We start from the raw sequence: 22,310 nt of genomic DNA on the forward strand, positions 1-22,310 counted from the left end.
GGACTCCACCTACCCCCTGCAGAAAAGTCTACTTGTAGTAAATGTCATTATGTGGTGTGTTGAAGCAAATCTCAAGAGTGGGGCTTTCCTCTTACTAAACCTTGCCTTCTGCGGTTGTATATAATATAATCCTGGAAAGGTTAGAACCTTAGTAAATGATTATTCAATTGGTTTTTATGAAGCAAAGTTAAAATGTGGATTAAGTTAATATTTGCTCCTAATTCCCCTGCTAGGTGTTAAAAGACTGGCTTTTAATACTGGCTTTACCAGTAACAGTTGTCTGATTTTGATCAGTTGATTTTATTTGGTTAGTTATATTCATTAATTCAACAGAAGTGTATTAGGTTCCTACAGTCCACCCGGCATGTATACGGTGGTGAGCGTCACACAGTGTCTTATGGTTACAATCTACTAGGGCTTAGCGGTTGGCAAATAGGCAACTTGTCTAGTGGCAAATACCAAGAGAAGTGGTGAAGTGTTGTCATTTGGGAGACGTTCATAAAAAGCACCTATCCTTGGGACTCCTAAGGTTCTTGAACATCTATGTATATTATGATTGATAGCATATCCTTTAAAGAGAATAGAAACCATACCTAAGTATTGGTTTGCTCATCCTGGTGTTTGACAACCTGTGAATTGTTAAAGGGTTGTATTGTCATTTAAAAATAACATAGACTTTAGACAGCCTACATGTTCTGGAGTAGTTTCCTCACCCATGAAAAGGAAGTTGGAGTAGGGAAGTTCTGAGATGTTTTCAGAGCCAAGTTCATTGATTTTTCAGTCATTTACAGTGTGTGCTCTAAGTATCATAGAATGCTTTACAATGTGTTAAGTCTTGCTGGTCCTGTGGGGGCACACAGAATAATAGTTTTGTTTGCATATAGTGTGCAGTCTGGAAAGGATTTAATTTAGTAGTGTCAGACCAAAACTCAGATTTTAATGGCATTTTGGGGGGGGGGGTTGTTAACAAAATACAGAATTTAATTCAGTACCTTTGAGATAGGGCCTAAGGTTCAGTATTTCTTAACTCCCACTCATGTCCTTTCATTGGTGGACCAAACTTTCAGTACCAAAGGGTCTAATATACAGTAATCTGGGGAAAAGTAACGGAAGTGTCTTTAGCATATAGCAGACGCTATTGAATAGGAAATGTAAACTATGTTTGGGTGCTTAAGCTCATTCTCTTGCTCTCTACAGAGGAGCACACTACAGAGTGTGCTGATTCTCTTTCTGAATTCTCCCTTCTTGCTTACTTTTCTGGCCCTCTGCTGTTAAATTCCTCTGGTGTTCTTCTCCAGCCCCATACTTGAGCTCTGCAGACTGTCAAAGCATGTGTGTTTGTATGTGTTTGGGGGTGGTGGTGTAGGGGTGATTCCACACCAGATTTTTGTTTTTGCAAAACAAAGGAGATTTCTTTCTAGTAGGTTTAAGAACTTTAAGTTACTATTATTATTTTTTAATGTTTATCTTTGAGAGGGACAGAGAGACAGAGCATGAGCTGGGGAGGGGCAGAGAAAGAGGGAGACAGGATCTGAAGCAGGCTCCAGGCTCTGAGCTATCCAGTGCAGAGCCCTACACGAGGCTTGAACTCATGAGCCTTCTTGAGATCAAGAAGCTGAAGTCAAGCTGAAGCTTGAGCTGAGCTGAAGTCAGATGCTCAACCGACTGAGCCATTCAAGCACCCCTTGGATGATCTTTATTTTAATTTCTTTCTCTCTAGTTCTGAACTTCAACACATAATGTGGGGTTAGGTGGAATGCCTCTTAAAACATTCCAAGCACTACAGACATTTCTCTTTCTGAGGTTGTAGTGTTATTTTATTTGTGGCCTTCCTGTCCACACTCATGGATGAATATGACTGTTCTCTAATTTTGAGACCATTTCTTTTGAGAATCATTTCTCATGTAATAATGATGGTTCTAAGTATTCGATTACCAATGTGTTTAGATGTGTTCCCTGGGCAAGGAAGAACTCAGCTACTTGTCAAGAGTCAGCTATGTTGAAGGTGTATCTTGCTAGAATCACAGATGGGGAGTAGTGATATCATGAGTCACCTTCATGTCAGAAAATATTTTAGCCACTGAAAATTACCTGTTGTTACCAAATATACTAGTTTTCTGAATTGTCTCTGAACAAAGAGTAAAAGGCAAATAAAAACCCCACAGTGACTTCCAGAACTTTGCTATCAGCTCACTTTCTAAATAATTGTGTTCTAGCCTGGATTGAAGATTTTGTTTTATTTTTTTTTTAATTATTTTTTGTGTATAAGCTTTTGCATGGACATATGTTTTCATTTCTCTTGGGTTGACACCTAGGAGTAGAATTGCTGAGTCATATGGTAGCCATGTTTAATCATTTGAAGAACTGCCTGGGTGTTTTCTGAAGTGGTGTCATTTTACATCTCTACCAGCAGAGTGTGAGGGTTCTGATTTCTCCACATCCTTGTCAACACTTACTGTTTTTGATTCTAGCAATGCTAATGGGTATAAAGTGGTATTTCATTGTGGTTTTTACTAATCACTAATGATGCTAAGCCTCTTTTTACAAGATTGTTGGCTATTTATTTTCTTTAGAGAAATGTCTGTTCAAGTCCTTTGCCTCTTGTTAAAATTGTGTCCTTTGTTGTTTTATTGTTGAGATGTAAGAAATGTTATATATTCTGGGTAGTAGACCCTTATCAGATACCTGGTTTGCAACCCATTCTTTGTGTTGTCTTTTTACTCTCTTGACAGTATTCTTTGATGCACAAAAGTTTTTAATTTTTATGCAGTCCAATTTTTGTATTTTTTTCTTTGGTTGCTTGTACTTTGGTGCATCTAAGTAATCATTGCTTAGTCCAAAGTCATTATGATGGCTAGTTTTATGTTGTCAACTTGGCTAGGCTATAGTAACCAGTTATTTAATCAGACATTAATCTAGGATACCTGTTAAAATACTTTCTTTATAGATGTAGACGCAGATACAGACAATATCTACAATCAGCTGGCTTTAAGTAAAGGAGACTGCTGTCAATAATGTGAGTAGGCTCCTCCAATCAGTTGAAGGCCTTAAGAGAAACACCTGAGGTTTCCTAGTGGAGAATAAATTCTGCATCAAGTCCTGCCTCAATTTCCAGCCTGCCAGTCTGTCCTACACATTTCAGACTTTCCAGATCCCCACAGTCAGTTGAGCAAGTTTCTTAAAATAAGTCAGTCTCTATGCTGTGTCTGTCTGTCTATGTATGTGTGTATGTATGTATGTATCCATACATCATCTGTTTATCTCTATTGATTGATCGGTCTGTTAGTCTATTTGGTTGTTTATCTATCATCTCCTGTTGGTCCTGACTGATTAACAAAGATTTACATCTATGTTTTCTTCTCCAAATTTTATACTTTTAGCTTTCACATTTAGGTCTTTGATTCATTTGAATTAATTTTTATATATAGTGTGAGGAAGGGGTTCAAATTTATTATTTTGCATGGTGATATCCAGTTATCTTGGCACCATTTGTTGAATGGTCTTGGCACCCTTGTCAAAAATCAATTTGTCTGGGGCGCCTGGGTGGTGCAGTCGGTTAAGCGTCCGACTTCAGCCAGGTCACGATCTCGCAGTCCGTGAGTTCGAGCCCCGCGTCAGGCTCTGGGCTGATGGGTCAGAGCCTGGAGCCTGTTTCCGATTCTGTGTCTCCCTCTCTCTCTGCCCCTCCCCCGTTCATGCTCTGTCTCTCTCTGTCCCCCCCCCAAAAAAAAAAGTTGAAAAAAAATCAATTTGTCATATATATTATGACATATATATATTATCATATATATATATTTCCAGACTTGCAATTCTATTGCATTGATCTGTAAGTCTAGCCTTAATGCCAACACTTCACTGTCTTGATTGCTGTAACGTTGCAGTAAGTATTGAAATCAAGAAGTATGAATCCTCCAATGTTCTAGATTGGGCTATTCTGGGTCCTTTGCATTTCCATATGATTTTTAACATCAACTTGTTCTGACGAACAAAAAGAAAGTTGAAACTGTGATAGAGATTGCATGGAATTTGTGGATTGCTTTGGGAAGTGTCCCCATTTTAATAATATTGAATCTTCCAACCCATGAACATGGGATGACTTTATTTTTCTGCATCTTCTTTAATTTCTTTCAACAATGTTTCATAGTTTTTCTTTTCTTTGTAGTGTACAAGTCTTGCACTTCTCTTTAACTTTATTACCTAGGTATGTTACTGTTTTTGAGGCTGTTGTAAACGGAATTGTTCTCTCTTAAAAAAAAAATTACTGTTTATTTATTTTTGAGAGAGAGCAGGGGAAGGGCAGACAGAGAGGAAGACAGAGGATCTGAAGTGGGCCTTGGGCTGACAGCAGAGAGCCCTGTGTGGGGCTCAAACCCATGAATCGTGAGCTCATGACCTGACTGGAAGTCGGATGCTCAACCGACTGAGCCACCCAGGTGCCCCAGGAATTGGTCTCTTAATTTCATAGATGATTCATTGCTACACCTGATTTTTGTGTATTGATCATATGTCCACAATATTTTTTTTCTTTGCTGTAAGCTCCCTGAAGAGAACAAATGTGTACTCTGTAGGTCTAATGTATTTGTGTCTTAATGAGGTTGATTTTATATCCCCGAGAATCTAAGCCTTTACTGCTTTTCATTAGTAGCCTTTACATTATTCCCAGTGACCAGCACTGTCAGCCACAGCAATTTATAAAATCATATGATGAGACTAGTTGTTAGGCATTAACTGAAGTTTAATTCCTCTCTCCCAAACATTGATCTTTGCTTCCTTATTTGTTAGATATGTGCTTAGAATGAAGGATGTTTATTACTGTACAAAGGGCATAATTTCCATGGAGGGTATGAAAATGAAGCACATGCAATAAAGACAACAGTATGAAAACCAACATTCCATGTTGTCTGAGTTGTGATTATTCTGGAATAGTTTGTTATAATTTCAGATCTTCGAATCCCTGTCTCTAGTGATTCTGAGCATTGGTATAACAAACCTAAAAGTGCCTCTAAAATTATATGAGGGGGTCATTTAAAGTTGACACTTTAGAGAAATTTTTATTTAGCATTTTGTGTGTGTGGGAGTGGGGCAGTGAAAGGGAGGCCTCTTGAGATTAAAGCTTCTCATCCATGCAACTTTTTGTCCAGTTAAACATAATTCTTGACATTAAAGCATGATTTTTGAAAATGGAACCATTTATTAAACTCACATTTTTACAACTATTTTTGTAACTGATCTTCCTGTTTTTCAAACTCTATGTTTATATTGAAGTATTTTAAAGCAAGATGTAGACATTTTAACATTTACCTCTAAATACTTCTTAAAAATAACATGGGTCCTGCATAGCCAAAGTATTATCAAAACTAACATAATAACTTTTTATAATGAGATATAATTGACATGTAACATTAATTTCAGGTGTACAACATAATGATTCAATATATGTGTATATTGTGAAATGATCACCACAGTAAATCTAGTTAATATCTGTCACCACACATAATTACAAAACATTTATTTCTTGTAGTGAGAACTTTTAAGATGTGCTCTTTCAGCAGCATTCAAATATACAATGCAGTGTTATTAACTGTAGTCACCACTGATTATTACATCCCCAGGATTTATTTATTTTGTAACTGGAAGGTTGTACCTTTTTATCTTCACCCTTCTTCTGCAAACCATCAATCTGTTCTCTGTATATAAAGTTTGTTGTTTTTTCGATGCCACATATAAGTGAGATCATGGTGTATCTGTCTTTCTCTGGCTTGTTTCACTTAGCATAATACCTTCTAGGTCCATCCATTTTGTTAGAAATGGCAGGATTTCCTTTTTTATAGCTGAATAATATTCCAATGTTTGTATGTAAATATATTTTCCACACTTTTTTAGCAATTCATTTATTGATAGCACTTAGGTTCTTTCTGTGTCTTAGTTATTATAAATAATGCTGAGCGTGGGGGTGAATATGTCTCTTCGAGTTATTGTTTTTGTTTCCTTTGGATGCATACCCAGAAGTGGAATTGCTGGATCATATGGTAGCTCTATTTTTAATTTTTCGTGGTGCCTCCATTCTGTTTTCCAGACTGGCTGCACCAGTTTGCATTTCCACCAACAATGCATGAGGGTTCCTTTTTGTCCACATTCTTCCAACACTTGTTATCTCTTGTCTTCTTAATTATAGCCATTGTAACAGGTGGGAGGTGGTATCTCATTGTGGTTTTGATTTGCATTTCCCTCATGATCAGTAATGTTGAACATCTTTTCATGTTCATTCTGTTGGTCATCTGGATGTCTTCTTTGGAAAAATTTCTATTCAGATCTTCTGCCCCTCTGTTGAGTTATATGAGTTTATGTTTTTAGGATATTAACCCTTACCAGATATGTGATTTGCAAGTATTTTCTCTCATTCCATGGGTTGCCTTTTCATTTTGATGATGGGTTCCTGTGCTCTGGGAAAACTTTTTGTAGTTCCAATTGTTTATTTTTCTTTGGTTGCCCTTGTCTGAAATGATCCAAAAAATATTGCTAGGACAAATGCCTAAAAGTTTACTGCCTATATTTTCTTTTAGGAGTTTTATGATTTCAGGTGTTACATTTAGGATCTTCAATCCATTTTTTATTTATTTTTGTGTACAGTGTAAGAAAGCATTTCAGTTTCATTCTTTTGCATGTAGCTGTCCAGTTTTCCCAGCACCATTTATTGAAGAGATTGCCCTTTCCCTACTGTATATTTGTGCCTCCTTTGTCATAGATTAATTGACCATATAAGCATGAGTTTATTTCTGGGCCCTCTGTTCTGTCTCATTGATCTCTGCATCTGTTTCTGTGCCAGTACCATAATGATTTGATTTCTATAGTTTTGTAGTATAGTTTGAAATTTGGGACTATGATATGATACCTCTAGCTTTGTTCTTTTTTCTAAAGTTTGCTTTGGTTTTCATTTTGTTTTGTGTGGGGTGTGTGTGTGGGGGGGTGGGTGGGTGGGTGTTTCCATACAAATTTTAGGATTATTTGTTCCAATTCTGTGAAAAATACCTTAGGTGTTTTGATAGGGATCGTATTCAAGCTCTAGATTGCTTTGGCCAATATGGACATTTTAGCAATAATAATTCTTCCAATCCATGAGCATGGTATAGCTTTCCATTGATTTATGTTGTCTTCAGTTTCTTTCATGAATGTCTTATAGTTTTCAGTGTACAGGTCTTTCACATCCTTGGCTAAGTTAATTCCTAGTTTTTGTATTTTTTTATGCAATTGTAAATGGGATTGTTACTTAATTTCCCTTGCTGTTGCTAGTTTGTTATTAGTATATAGAAATGCAACATATTTCTGTATATTAATTTTGTTTCCTACAACTTTACTAAGTCATTGATTAGTTCAAATAGCATTTTGGTGGAGTTTTTAGAATTTTCTGTACATACTATCATGTCATCTGCAAGTAGTGACAGTTTTGTTTCTTCCTTACCAATTTGAATACATTTTATTTCTTTTTGTTGTCTGATTGTTCTGGCTGGGACTTCCAGTAATATGTTGGATAAAACTGGTGAGAGTGGACATCTTTGTCTTGTTCCTGATCTTAGAGGAAAAGCTTTCAGCTTTTCACCACTTAATATCTTGTTAGCTGTGGGTTTATCGCATATGACTTTTATTGCGTTGAGGTATATTTCCTTGTAACCGCTTTGCTGAGAATCTTGTGTCTTCAATTTTGAACTTCTTTATTAGCTCTATTAGGTTTTAGGTGTAAATTATTTAGGGTTTTCTATACATAAAATCATGCCATCTGCAAATAGAAATAGTTATACTCTTTTCCAACCTGGATGTCTTCCCTTTCTTTTTCTTACCTAATTGCTCTATCATTATCTTTTGCAGTCATAATTTCTGTCAAGTCCAAATTCCTAAATCCTTTTTTCTTTTTTTTAATAAGAAAATTTTATTTTGCAGATCTAAATTCCCTCATGAGAAGTTTACAGTTTATAGTCATGGTCAGGTTTTGTATCAGTTATTTCTAGAAATAACATTCATTGTGTATTGGGTAAAAGAGTGATAGTTGTATTTATATCTTAACTAATCCAAATGGGGTGTATTCTTGAATTACGTTATCATCCGGGATTGGTCTCTGTGATTTTGTTCGTTTAGTTCCTCATCATTCTAATGAGCAGTGTGTATTACCAGCCATGTACTTGGTAGAGCAAACTGTGGAGATCAAATTGTTCTAGAGAGCCCAAACAGTGAGATCAGCCAACTCTTCATTAGTAATAATTTGTCTGAGGAACCAGACTGCATTTCGTCATTGTGTTTCTGTCAATTCTTGCAAATTCTACTATTTTTACTTTTTAAATTTAAGTTAGTTAACATACTGTGTAATAATAATTTCAGGAGTAGAATTTAGTGATTCATCACTTACATATCACACCCAGGACTCATTCCAACAAGTTTCTTTCTTAATGTCCCTCACCTTCCCCTGATCCAACACCCTGCCAACTACCCTCAATTTGTTCTCTGTATTTAAGAGTCTCTTATAGTTTTTTCCTCTCTCTGTTTTATATTACTTTTGCTTCCCTTCCCTTATGTTCATTTAATATTATTTGTCTTTCTCTATTTTGCTTAGGATAATACACTCTAGTTCCATCCATGTTGTTGCAAATGGCAAGATTTCATTCTTTTTGATCAGTGAGTAATATTCCATTGTGCATATATATCACATTTTTATCCATTCATCAGTTGATGGACATTTGGACTCTCCATACTTTGGGTATTGTCAGTAGTGCTGCTATAATTGGGGTGCATGTGCCCCTTTGAAACAGCACTCCTGTATCCTTTGGATAAAGATGTAGTAGTGTAATTGCTGGGTTGTAGGGTAGTTCTATTTTTAATTTTGTGGGAACTTACATACTGTTTTCCAGAGTGGTTGCACCAGTTTACATTCCCACCAACAATGCAAGAGAGATCCTCTTTCTCCACATCCTCGCCAACATCTGTTGTTGCCTGAGTTGTTAATTTTAGCCATTCTGACAGGTGTGAAGTGGCATCTCATTGTGGTTTTGATTTGCATTTCCCTGATGATGAGTGATGCTGAGTATTTTTCATGTGTCTGTTAGCCATTGGATGTCTTTGGGAAATTGTCTGTTCATGTCTTTTGCTACTTCTTCACTGGATTATTTGTTTTTTTGGGTGTTGAGTTTGATAAATTCTTTATAGATTTTGGATACCAACCCTTTATCTGATATGCCGTTTGCAAATATTTTCTCCCATTCCATCAGTTGCCTTTTAGTTTTGCTGATTGTTCCCTTTGCTCTGCAGAAGATTTTTATGTTGATGGGGTCCCAATAGTTCATTTTTGCTTTTGTTTCCCTTGCCTCTGGAAACATGGCAAGTAAGAAGTTGCTGCGGCTGAGGCTCAAAGAGGTTGTTGCCTGTTTTCTCTGGGATTTGGATGGATTCCTGTCTTATGGTTAGGTGTTTCATCCATTTTGAGTTTATTTTTTTGTATATGGTGTAAGAAAACAGTCCAAGTAAATTCTTCGCCATGTGGTTGTCCCGTTTTCCCAGCACCATGTGCTGCAGAGACTGTCTTTATTCCATTGGATATTCTTTCCTGCTTCATCAAAGATTAGTTGACCATACATTTGTGGGTGTATTTCTAGGTTCTCTGTTCCGTTCCATTGATCTGAGTGTCTGTTTTTTATGCCAGTACCATACTGTCTTGATGATTATAGCTTTGTAATAACAGCTTGGAGTCCAGAATTGTGATGCCTCCAGCGTTGGTTTTATTTTTCAAGATTGCTTTGGCTATTCGGGGTCTTTTCTGGTTCCATACAAGTTTTAGGATTGTTTGCTCTAGCTCTGTGAAGAATGCTGGTGTTATTTGATAGGGATTGCATTGAATATGTAGATTGCTTTGGGTAGTATCGCCATTTTAACAATATTTTTTCTTCCTATCCAGGAGCATGGAGTGTGTTTCCATTTTTTTGTGTCTTCTTCAATTTCTTTCGTAAACTCTCTATAGTTTTCAGTGTATAGATTTTTTACCTCTTAGGTTAGATTTATTCCTAGGTATTTTATGGTTTTTGGTGCAATTGTAAATGGGATCCATTCCTTGATTTCTCTTTCTGTTGCTTCATTATTGGTGTATAAAATGCAACCGATTTCTGTACATTGATTTTATATCCCATGACTGCTGAATTCATGGATCAGTTCTAGCAGTTTTTGGGTGGAATCTTTTGGGTTCTCCACATACAGTATCATGTTGTCTGTGAAGAGTGAAAGTTTGACTTCCTCCTTGTGGATGTGGATGCCTTCTATTTTTTTGTGTTGTCTGATTGCTGAGGCTGGGACTTCCAATACAATGTTGAATAACAGTGGTGAAAAGTGGATATCCTTGTTGTGTTCAGACCTTATGGGGAAAGCTCTCAGTTTTTCCCTATTGAGGATGACATTAGCGGTGGGTCTTTCATATATGGCTTCTAAGATCTTGAGGTATGATCCTTCTATCCCTGCTTTCTTGAGGGTTTTTATCAAGGAAAGATGCTGTATTTTGTCAAATGCTTTGTCTACATTTATTAAGAGGTTTATGTGGTTCTTACCCTTTCTTTTATTAATACGATGTATCACATTGATTAATTTGCAGATACTGAGCCAGCCCTGCATCCCAGGTATAAATCGCACTTGGTTGTGGTGAATAATTCCTTTAATGTATTGTTGGATTTGGTTGGTGAGTATCTTGTTGAGGATTTTTACATCCATGTTCATCAGGGAAATTGGTCTGTACTTCTCCTTTTTAGTGAGGTCTTTGTTTTTGGAATCGAGGTAATGCCTTGTAGAATGAGTTTGGAAGTTTTCCTTCCATTTTCATTTTTTTGGAACAGCTTCAAAAGAATAGGTGTTAATTCTTTTTTATATGTTGGGTAGAATTCCTCTGGAAAGCCCTGGACTCTTGGTTGTTGAGAGATTTTTGATTACTGATTCAACTTTACTGGTTAAGGGGTGTTCAAATTTTTCTATTTCTTCCTGTTTCAGTTTTGGTAGTTTATATGTTTCTAGGAATTTGTCAATTTCTTCCAGATTGCCCAATTTGTTATATACTTGCTCATAATATTCTCTTATTGTTTGTGTTTCTGGGGTGTTGGTTGTGATCTCTCCTCCTTCATTTATGATTTTATTTATTTGGTCCTTTCCTTTTTCTTTTTGATCAATCTGTTTAGAGGTTTATCTGTTTTGTTAATTCTTTCAAAGAACCAGCTCCTGGTTTCATTGTTTTGGTCTACTCCTGTTTTGTTTGTTTTTTTTTAAATTTCAATATCTTTGATTTCTGCTCTAATCTTTATTGTTTTCCCATCTTCTGCTGGTTTTGGGTTTTATTTGCTGTTCTTTTTCCATTTCTTTTAGGCGTAAGTTTAGGTTGTGTGTCTGGGACCTTTCTTCCTTCTTTAGAATGGCCTGGATTGCTGTATACTTCCCTCTTATGACTGCCTTTGTTGCATCCCAGAGGTTTGGGGCTGTTGTGTTTTCATTTTCATTGGCTTCCATGTACTTTTTAATTTTCTTTTTACTTTCTTGGTTAACCCATTTTTTCTTTAGTAGAATATTCTTTAATCTCCAAGTATTCATGGTCTTTCCAAATTTTTTCTTGTGGTTGATTTCAAGTTTCATAGCATTGTGATCTGAATATATGCAAGGTATGCTCTTGATCTTTTTGTGCTTGTTGAGTACTGATTTGTGACCTAAGATGTGGTCTGTTCTAGAGAATGTTCCATGTGTGGTTGAAAAGAATGTGTATTCTGCTGCTGTAGGATGACATGTTCTGAATATATCTGTTAAGTGCATCTGGTCCAGTGTATCATTCAAAGTCATTGTTTCCTTGTTGATTTTCTGTTTAGATGATCTGTCCATTGTTGTGAGTGGGGTGTTGAAGTCCCCCACTATTATGGTATTAATATCAATGAGTTTCTTTCTGTTGTTATTAATTGACTTATACATTTGGGTGTTCCACGTTGGGGGCATAAAGGTTTACAATTGTTAGATCTTGGTGGATAGACCCCTTAATTGTAATATAATGCCCTTCTTCATTTCTTGTTACAGTTTTAATTTTAAAATCTATTTTGTCTGTTGTAAGTATGGCTACTCCAGCTTTCTTCTGATGACTGTTAGCATGACAGATGATTTTCTATCCCCTTACTTTCTGTCTGTCTGTGTCTTTAGGTCAAAATGAGTCTCTTACAAATGGCATATAGATGGGTCTTGTTTTCTTATCCATTCTGGTACCCTATGTCTTTTGATTAGAGTGTTTGTCCATTGACATTTCGAGTGAGTACTGAAATTGATGAATTTATTGCCATTGTATTGCCTGTTGAATTGTTTCTGGTGATGTTCTCTGGTCCTTTCTAGTCTTTGTTGCTTTTGGTCTTTTTTTTTTTTTTTTTTTTTTTTTTGGCTTTTCTCCACTCAAAATTTCTTGCAGGGCTGGTTTAGTGGTCACAAACTCCTTTAGTTTTTGTTTGGGAAACTCTTTACCTCTCCTATTTTGAATGACAGCCTTGCTGGATAAAGAATTCTTGGGTGCATATTTTTCCGAATCAACACGTTGAATATATCCTGCTACTCCTTTTGGCCTGCCAAATTTCTGTGAATAGGTCTGCTGTGAATGTGGTCTGTCTTCCCTTACAGGTTAAGGACTTTTTTTTCCTTTGCTGTTTTCATAACCTTTCCTTGTCTGTGTATTTTGTGAATTGACTATGCTATGCCATGGTGGTGTTTTTTTGTTTTTTTTTTTTAATTCTAATGGAGTTTTCTGTGCCTCTTGAATTTTGATGTCTGTGTCCTTCCCCAGATTAAGAAAGTGTTCTGCTATAATTTGCTCACATAAACCTTCTGCCCCTTTTTATCTCTCTTCATCTTCTGGGACTCCTATGATTTGGATGTTATTCTTTTTAATAAGTCACTGAGTTCTCTGAGTCTTGTATTGTGATCTTTTGCCTTTGTTTACCTCTTTATTTTTATGTTTCATTCTCTATAATTTTATCTTGTATATCGCTGATTTGCTGCTCTGCTTCATCCATCCTTGCTGTCGTGGCATCCATTTGTGATTGCATCTTGGTTATAGCATTTTTAATTTTGTCCTGACTAGATTTTATTTCTTTTATCTGCACAGAAAGGAATTCTGCGCTGTTTTCAACCCTAGCTAGTATTCCTATTTTTGTGGTTCTAAATTCCAGTTCAGACAGCTTGCTTATATCTGTGTTGATTAAGCCCTTGGCTGTCATTTGTTCCTGTTCTTTCTTTTGGGACAAATTCCTTTGTTTTGTCATTTTGGAGGAAGAATAAAATTAATAAAGTAAAAGATGAAAATTAAAAATTAAAAACAAAACAAAAAGTCAAATAAAGGAAGGTAGATCCTAGAGGTGCTTTGGTTTTTGAAAGAAGCTTGAAAGAACAGAGGAAAAAGGGGAGAGAAAGAAAAAAAAGATAAGCATTTAAAAATTTTTTAAACTTACATAATAAAATATAAAATAAAATGAAATGGAATAATTTAAAAAATGAAGTAAAAAAATAAAAATAAAAACAAATTTTCTGTATCCAAGAATGAGGAAGAAAAGGAAAGAAAGAAAGAAAAAAAAAACCAAGCAAAAACAGAAGCAAAGAAAATGAGTAAATAAATGAACCAGCAAACAGAATGAAACCCGAATGAAGTTACATCCAGTTTCCCCTCGACCTGAAACTATGAAGCCTTCTATAGTCTGTACACTAAGGAGGTGGAGTGACTTTGGTCGTCTTCTAGGGGATATGGTTGGAGGGTGCAGTTGGGTGGAGCTTGGTGTAAGGGCTCCATTCTCCGCTAGGTGGCGCTGCTTAGCTTTTTGGGGTGGATCAGTGTGGTGCACATGCACATGCGTGGGAGAGGTGGAAATGGCTTCATCCAGCTCTAGGGAGCAGGAAATTTGCGCTCTCACTGACCTGTGATCAAGCACCTCTCCTTTGTCTCAGGCCTCCCTCTACTCCTGCCTCTACTTTGTCTGTATCCAAGCTGTCTTCCTGCCAATGGTTTTGGGGAACAGAATTCTTGTTCAGTCCCCTGTGAATGTTTTCACTCTTCCTCTCTCTCTCTACTTTTTGGGGGAGTGCTTTTCTTGCATAATCCCGATGCACCATACTCTCCCTCTTTCTCTTTCTCTGTTCTCTCTCTGCACTAACAGTTCCCTACCCTCCACAACTTTTCTCTCCCTCAGTTCACCTCTCCACACCATGTACCTGCCAAGTTCTGTGGCTCAAGTTTTGCAGTTTGTTGTGTTAATCCTCAGATCAATTTCCTAGGTGTTCAAAATGGTTTGGTGTTGATTTAGCTGTGTTTCAGGAATGTGACAGGCTCGGGGTCTCCTGCTGCTCTGCCATCTTAACTCCCTCCCTCAGTTCTCACAAATTCTTAACTCTTTTCTTAGGTCTCACTCCTCAGGATCTTTAATCCAGTGAGAAATCAAGTTGCTGAAAAATGAACTTCTACTTCTCTGGGGTGATGGAGTGAAGAAGTAGTCATTCCTGGACAGAATTTTCCCCTGCTTTTACTCTGGTCCCTATTAAGTATGCATTGATTTCATAATATGGAAGTTAAACATTAAGCTGTAAATGATCTGGACTAGTCTTATTTTCCATTATCTAAGTAGTTATTGCAACCCCATGATAAATTTCCATATTTAAGTAATCTCTACACCCAATGTGGGCTTAAAGTCACGCCTCCAAGATCAAGAGTTGCATGCTTTTCAGACTGAGCCAGGTACCCTAAATGTACATATTTAGATTGGAGAATGATGTCTTAGGCAAAGGATACCTGCCACTGGCTAAGAGGGTGAGAAGGTTGAGGTGTATCAGATTCTTCTCCCAGAGGTGCCCGCAGAAGAAAAGTATTAGCCATGTCATCTTTGATCAGAAGGATGATCAGTGCAGCAAAATCCCAGCACCATTGGTCCCTACAGTGAAGCTCTTTTAGTCTACAGGACCATTTATATTTAGGACAGCTAGGCATGGGACCTTCAATTGGAGCTTTCCAGGAGGGGTGGTGGAAGAAGCTAAACAAGTTCTTGCAAACACGGGTGAAATTCTGAAATTTGCAGGCTATAACTCTACTAATGAGTTAAAAACCAACTGTTTTGCTGGCTGATAAATGACTTCGATATCAGTATTTCAGGAGTAGGTTTCCTGCTAGGTTTGCCTACCAGGTTGTTGCGTTGCCCAAAGGAGGTGGTGTTGAGATTGATGTAGTAGCTCTCCAAGGACTTCTCACAACAGCATGACTATAAGTAGGGCCAGTGTTAGTCAGTCTGGAAGTTTTATAAGCTTGTAAAGTTAATACCTTTTTATAATTGATGTTGGAAAGTATTGTTTTGGTTAAGATATCTGAAATTTTTATGGAAATACTATATAATAGGGCAGTTGAATGTGAATTGAAGATTAGATGATGAACCTAGTTACTATCACCAATTTTACACATTGATATTACTGAATGTAGGTAAGAAGATACTCATTACATAGTTACTCAAGTAAGTAAAAGTAAGAGGGTTTAACATGTAGGAAAGAGGAGCTACTCTTCCTGAGAAATAATAAAGAGCACACCTAATTCAATTATATATAATTGTATATTCAGTATAGCTCTGTGAATTAATAAAACAAGATTCATCTCTGAAAAAAATATAGTGGACACTTTTACATGAAGCAGTATATTACAGTGGTTAAGGGCAGGGACCCTAGAGCAAGACTACCTGAGCTTGAATCCTGTTGTAGACTCGGGCAAATTACTTAAGCTCTCTGCCCTGTTTCCTCTGTGAAGTATTTCCTCTGTTTTATCTGTAAAATGGGGATGTTTCTAGTACCCATCTTGTAAAGTTGTTGAAAGGATTAATGCGTATAAAGCACTTAGGATAATGCCGGCGTATAGCAGTGATGATGAAGGAGGAGGAGGAGGGAGAAGAAATAGATGCCTTCTCAGGAATGGAACATTATTCCTCAATAAAAAGAAATGAGCTATCAAGCCATAAAAAGACATGGAGGAACCTTAAATGTATGTTGTTAAGTCAAAGAAGTCAGTTTGAAAAGACTACATAATGTATGATTGCAACTATACGATATCTGGAAGAGGCAAAGAGTAAAAAGATCAGTGGTTGCCAGGAGCCTGGGGAGTGGTGGGGAGGTAGGAGAGGGATGAATAGGTGGAGCACAGGACATTGTTAGGGCAGCATGCTACGGTAATGATGGATACATGCGTTATGCATTTGTCATAACCCATGGAATGTTCACACACAGTGAACCCTAACGTAAACTAAAGAGTGTAGTTAATGATATTGGTTCGTCAGGTGTACCACACTAGTGCAAGGTGCTAATTAGGGAAAGGATACCATAGGGCAGAGGGAACATATGGGTATTCTCTGTACATTAAAAAAAAAAATTCTCTAAATTTATTTTTAAATTTATTTTTATTGTTAAAAAAGATTGGAGAAAAAAATGCTTATTAGATAGAAACATGAAAAGCAATAATTTTAAGAAAGCATCTTTTGGGGTTTTTGCTTAATGTGCATAACATAGTGAGTTTGATGACTGGTATGGCTGGAACTTTGCAGGTAAATTAAACAGTGATAGAGACGTGATCTTTTTTTCTGTGTGTTTTAATTTTTATATGAATGGAGTGAATTTTCTGAGTCACAGAGTGGAACATATCTGCATTTTGGCCATCCTGGTGACTCCTAGGCAGAGAGCCAGTCAAGTTGGCGTAATCTGAGGCAACAGGGATGAGAGGTCCGCCTCCCACTTCCCAAGTTCGTGTCACCAACTGGTCCAAGTCAGAAGCCCAAGTAAGAACTGGCCTTTGTTGGCAGGATGCAAAGAAAGAGTATGAGGTTACTGCTAAAACTGGATTCTGGAATTGGGAAATGGCAAGCTAAAATTTCAGCTAAATAAAATATGAATAAGGTAGTGTTTTATAATATTCCGTTATTGTAACAGGCTGGGCAATTATGAGAAAACAGTATTATCCTGAGTAAAGAATGACTTGGCAGTGCTCAGGATAAAAGATTACTTACAAAAGTCCTCTCTGTTTCTTCTGTTCTGTTGGCAAAAGTAATGGCTGAAAATGACCAGACTGACTTGAAAATAAGCAGGCTCAGCAGCACAGCCATTTGGGGAAATGCATCAGGGCTGACGCAAGGCTCAGAAAGAAAGGATCTTGACATAACCCATTTTCATGTATTACTTTCCAGAAAAGCTTTCTCTGCTATTTATAGGCACATGTGTTATCTTGGCCCTCTGGGAGCAAAAATTTATATATTTGACCAGAAGAGTTTTGCTAGTAGGCAGTTTCCTGAGAGAAATAGGACATTTGTTTATTTGTTTTACTTTTGGCTTAGCTAAATAAAAGCTGAAATTTTGCAAAAGCAGACCAGAGTTGTTTAGTATCAGGCAATTTGTAGATGTAAAAATGTGTGGATGTGTTTTGATGCAATTGTCTGTCATTATGTAACACGATAGAAATGAGGGCAGCCCACAGGGTTGAGTGCTGCATCCAGCACTCAAGGGAAGGGAATCTGGATTGGGTGAAGTGAATGTGTGGAAAAGAAAACAAAATGTCCTGCAAAGAGACTAATTAGGAGCCAAATGCGTGTTCTCAGATCATCCAGGTGTTTTTCCTTTTTGCCTCTTCTGAAGGATTTACTTTTTATATCATGTTGGAAAGACATAAGTGAAACCTAGATACTTCTGCAGCTCTTTTCCTCCCTGGCTCTTAACAATGTAGGTTACTTGACTCACTTCCTGTCTCCTGAGTTTGCAGGCAGAAGATCTGTGGTGATAGAGCCAGTCTGGCTATGCGTGTTGGGAAAGGGATGCTCAGAAATCGAAAAGGGAGCTTTGTCTACTCCTTTTACTGAAATACTACTAATGCATGTGGCTCCCATGTTCCAAAGAAACTATAGATGGTGTTTTCTCAATTGATCCTGGCAGTTTTAAAAATAAGACCCAGTATAAACAGACACTGATCTTTTGATGAGCAAACAAGAATGTAAAGAATTCTGGAGGGAAATAAAAGTTGTTTACTGTTAGGATATTGATTGAGAAAACTAAATGCCACTAGGGCTCTTATCTACTCTCTGATTGAATTGCCAGTATTTCTACTATTGAGTTTGAACAATTATTTTCTCTAGGGCCCCAAGTTATTATTTTATCACTTTTGGCACATTATTTTGTTATGTTTCAATATGGACTTGTCCATGGTCTTTATATGTACAGGCTGTTTTTTTTAAATATATAAAAATCATTTAATCAAGTGTGATAAAATAATAATTACAGTAAATTTAACTGCTGGATACCTCAATTTGGTAAGCTGAATAGAGATCTAGATTAATATGAAGTTTTAAATATGGCATCTGTAAAAATTCAAATTCAAGGAAGACATGTTAGAGTCACTGTCTTGTTTCAGGTGCTTTAAATAGCCTTATATGACTTCAAGGGCTTGTTTTTAGTTTTGGTAATTTCTGGCTTTTGTGGCAGAAAAAAATACCTCTGAGAGAAGAAACAGAAAGAGAAGGGAGAAAAAAAGAGGGTGTAGGAGCTAAATTTCGATATCTCTTTGGCCAGAGTTGGCAATTTTCTATTATAGAACAATATTTAAATTTTTGCAGGATTCACTGAAGGCATTGCTAGACAAGAAACAACTACTGCAGATATATTATAGCTTTAATCTGGTTTATTAAGCTTCTCTCTAGACAATTCATTTTTCTGAATCAGAAGACCAGTATTCTCATATTTGCTATCATGTTGAAGCTGTTCTGTTTGTTTAGAAATTTCACACAGGGCATATTTGTTCGTATGATATTATTTAACACAAGTTATATTGTTGTACCTGTGACTGCAAACATGACCCTTTTTATTTTTAGTGTATTTGTCAGTTTAACAATACTCTGCTTGTTCTCTTTTGAAATCCCAATTTTCTAACTCAGAAGCCCAGACCCTGGGTGCACCTTCAAGGCTATCAACACTGGATCCCTTTTTGGAAACTCAGAAATCAGAATTAGCAGTTTTATCATTGAGAACCTCCTGTTAGAATGTGCCTATTAGTCCTAGATTGGATCAGCAATGGATAGTATATAGGAGAGGGCCCTTTATACACTTTGGCCTAGGCTGGTATTTTTGTCTCTAGCCTTGTCCTCTACTGTAAGCAGGTTCGCCAGGATGTACACTCTGAGATGGAGCCTTTTGTGCATTAGGTTTATTGAGAAGTGGTTTTAGAATCAATACCTGTGGGAGTAGAGTGGTCTTGGCAGAGGAAGAACCTGAGTTGTGCTACAGTTACAACAGAGGCCTCATCTGCTCCTTGAGGGGGTGCTCTGGGGCTGGGGTGACCATTCAGAGTTGTCCTAATTTGGGGCAAGAGGAGTGGGCCTTACATCCTTGGGCTGATAGTCATGGTCCAGGCTGCCCCAGGAACAGAGCATGAGGCTCTGTGGGTAGGAAAGCCAAACCCATCGACAGAATACGTCTATTACAGACAAGGTTAAACCACCCTTCTCCAGGTTGGAGAGGGTCCAATAGACTCAACTTGCCCTAATGTGTCTGGTTGATTGTCTCAGGGATGGGGTTGTATCGGGCTCAGTGTGGGTTGCTGTCACTGGCAGGTTGGACACTCACTCAGAAGCAGCAGTTGACAGACTGGTCTTGGTGACCTCCACTCCTTACCGCCACTGATTCTCTTCATGTACCCCTTGTGCCAGCCCTGAGGTGGCAATGAGAGACCAGCTGATGCCAGCTGGTTGAGTCATTCTGTCCACTTCGTGTTTGCTCTTTTGTGGTGGATGTTCTCTGGTGGCATCAACCTCTGATTCAGTGGTCTTCACACACTTTGTACTCATTCCAGAAGTGCATCCACATGTCTCTTCCTCTGACCTCCCAGTTGTTCTCCTGCCAGGCTCTTCCTCAACCAGCTGAAGGTTTTGTCTCCTACCGTGAGTCCATGTGTGTTCTGACTTTAGGCTCCCTCCTTCCTCACAAAGTGGGTGGTGAGGAGTGGTGCCCAAGGCTGTGTCCACGAGAAGGATGTCATTCCCTGCTGCCTCTCAGGGCTGCCGCACATAGGGCTGTGATGTGGCAGCAGTCTCTTCTGGGCTTTGTATTGATAACTAAACTGATCAACATGAAAACGAGGCTTTGTTTCTCCTTAGTAGGATGGTCTCAAATACCCCTTGGCCCCAATGTGGCTACAGGTGTGAGCTGAAGAAGAGGCACTGATGCCACAATGGGGATGACATGATGTTCAGGTCACTCGCTTGCGAAGTTCACATATTCTCTCTGGCCCTGCTCATGCCTGATCCCTTAGTACCATTTCCTTTTATAGTGGATTGCTGATGGCTCCACTTGGCCTCATGACTTGGTTGGTCTGACAAAGCCATCATAGGCAAAGTTCATCATAGGCAGTTTTGGCTGTCTGGTCAGCTGATTGGCTATGATCAGACACTCCATCTCTGACAGGGCCAGTAGTATGCCAAGAGCTGTCTTTCAAAAGACATAACTGTCTGCCATAAAAGGCAAGGCTTTGCTTTAGAACCTTAGCAGTATAATCTCTTGTATGGTTTTGCCACAAATACCACAGGTGTCTTTTTTTTTTTTTTTTTTTTAATACCACAAATACCTCCAATAGCATAGAGTTTCTTGAGTTGTATAGCATACCTGGCAGGGCCACTGCACCACAATATTGAGCTGAGAGGCAGTCACAGCAAAGGCCCCAGCCAATCCCATGGGAGCTCTGGAGTGGGGAGGCTCCTCAGAGTTGTTACAAATCAAGTCGAGGGGACTAGGTCCTTAGATTTCTGCACTGACCAGCCATTGCATGTGGGCTGCCTTCAGAAAGGGGGCATAATATCAGGTAAGGTGATTCACATTAGCTGTGGCTAATCCCCAGAGTGAGTCTCTTCTGAAAGTCGTCAGCTGCGTCTTGTACTCTCCTTTCTCCTCTCCATTTATTATTATTATTTCTTCATTGCCATTATTTATAACATTTATATTATTCTTTAATCACAGTTGCCATGATTGTTTCAATCTCTGTCCTATACATGCCACTCTTTTTTTTAATATATAATAATTTATGCTCTTATGTTTGATTGGCTGACATTTATCCTTTGGTAATTTTTAAAGATAAACTTATGGGAGGTAGGAGGCTGAGGCTTTTCAATCTTTTGCCTTAGTCCTTGAAAGACAGTTTGGTTGTATTTAAAGTTCTTGAGTTATTCTTTCTTTGAGCTAATTTAGACATTACTGTCTTCTAGCATTGACCCAGGCTGTGGAGAAACTTAGAGTCAGCCTAATCTGCCCACTGATGCCTCCACTTATAAGTGACAATTTTTTTTTTTTTTTTTGAGAGAGAGAGGGCACAAATGAGTGAGGGGCAGAGAGAAAGAGAGTGAGAAAGAGAGAGTGAGAGAGACTGAGAGAGAGAAAGAAGAGGGGCTCAACTGAAGTGGGGCACAAGCTCATCCGATGTGGGACTTGAACTCACGAACCGTGAGATCATGACCTGAGCTGAAGTTAGATGCTTAACCGACTGAGCCACCCAAGCACCCATAAGTGACAAACTTTTTATCTGGATGTACAAATATTTTTTGGAATATGCCTTGGTGTTAAATGTTTTGTGTGAATTTTTCCTGGGACAGATGGATCCTTTTCAACCTATAGAGGCATATCTTCTTTTATTTCTGTAAAACTTTCTTGAATTATATCTTTAAATATTTAGTCTGTCCTATTGTTTTTGTTTTCATCTGCATAAATTGGGCCTCCGTTGCCATCCTTCCACAGCAGTTACTTTCTCTCTGATCCTCTTAACATTCTTTATTTCTATTTCCATTTCCCTGCTTTTGTAATTCTTTCCTTCTATGTCTCTTACTATTTTTTTGACAATATCCTTGTGTTGCTTCCAATTTTGCCTTTATCTTTTATGATTTTTTTCTTTTCATTTTCTGAGATCTGCCAGCCTATTTAAAAAACAGAAAAACATCTTCTCTTGTCACATATTTCCTGTGCACTTGTATTTCTGCTCTTTAGTGGCTTGAATCTCCTGAATCATATTGACAATTGCTGGGGCGCCTGGGTGGCGCAGTCGGTTAAGCATCCGACTTCAGCCAGGTCACGATCTCGCGGTCCGTGAGTTCGAGCCCCGTGTCGGGCTCTGGGCTGATGGCTCAGAGCCTGGAGCCTGTTTCTGATTCTGTGTCTCCCTCTCTCTCTGCCCCTCCCCCGTTCATGCTCTGTCTCTCTCTGTCCCAAAAATAAATAAATAAACGTTGAAAAAAAAATTA

General features: G+C 38.0%; 1 pseudogene; it reads left to right on the forward strand.

Annotated features, from left to right (window-relative positions):
- Window positions 1–13,617: 13,617 nt before the first annotated feature.
- LOC122495392 lies at window positions 13,618–22,085 on the forward strand (annotated as a pseudogene).
- The last annotated feature ends 225 nt before the right edge of the window (window positions 22,086–22,310 follow it).

The sequence above is a fragment of the Prionailurus bengalensis genome, chromosome F2 (genome assembly GCF_016509475.1).
Source record: "Prionailurus bengalensis isolate Pbe53 chromosome F2, Fcat_Pben_1.1_paternal_pri, whole genome shotgun sequence".
In the NCBI taxonomy this organism is placed as follows: Eukaryota; Metazoa; Chordata; class Mammalia; order Carnivora; family Felidae; genus Prionailurus; species Prionailurus bengalensis.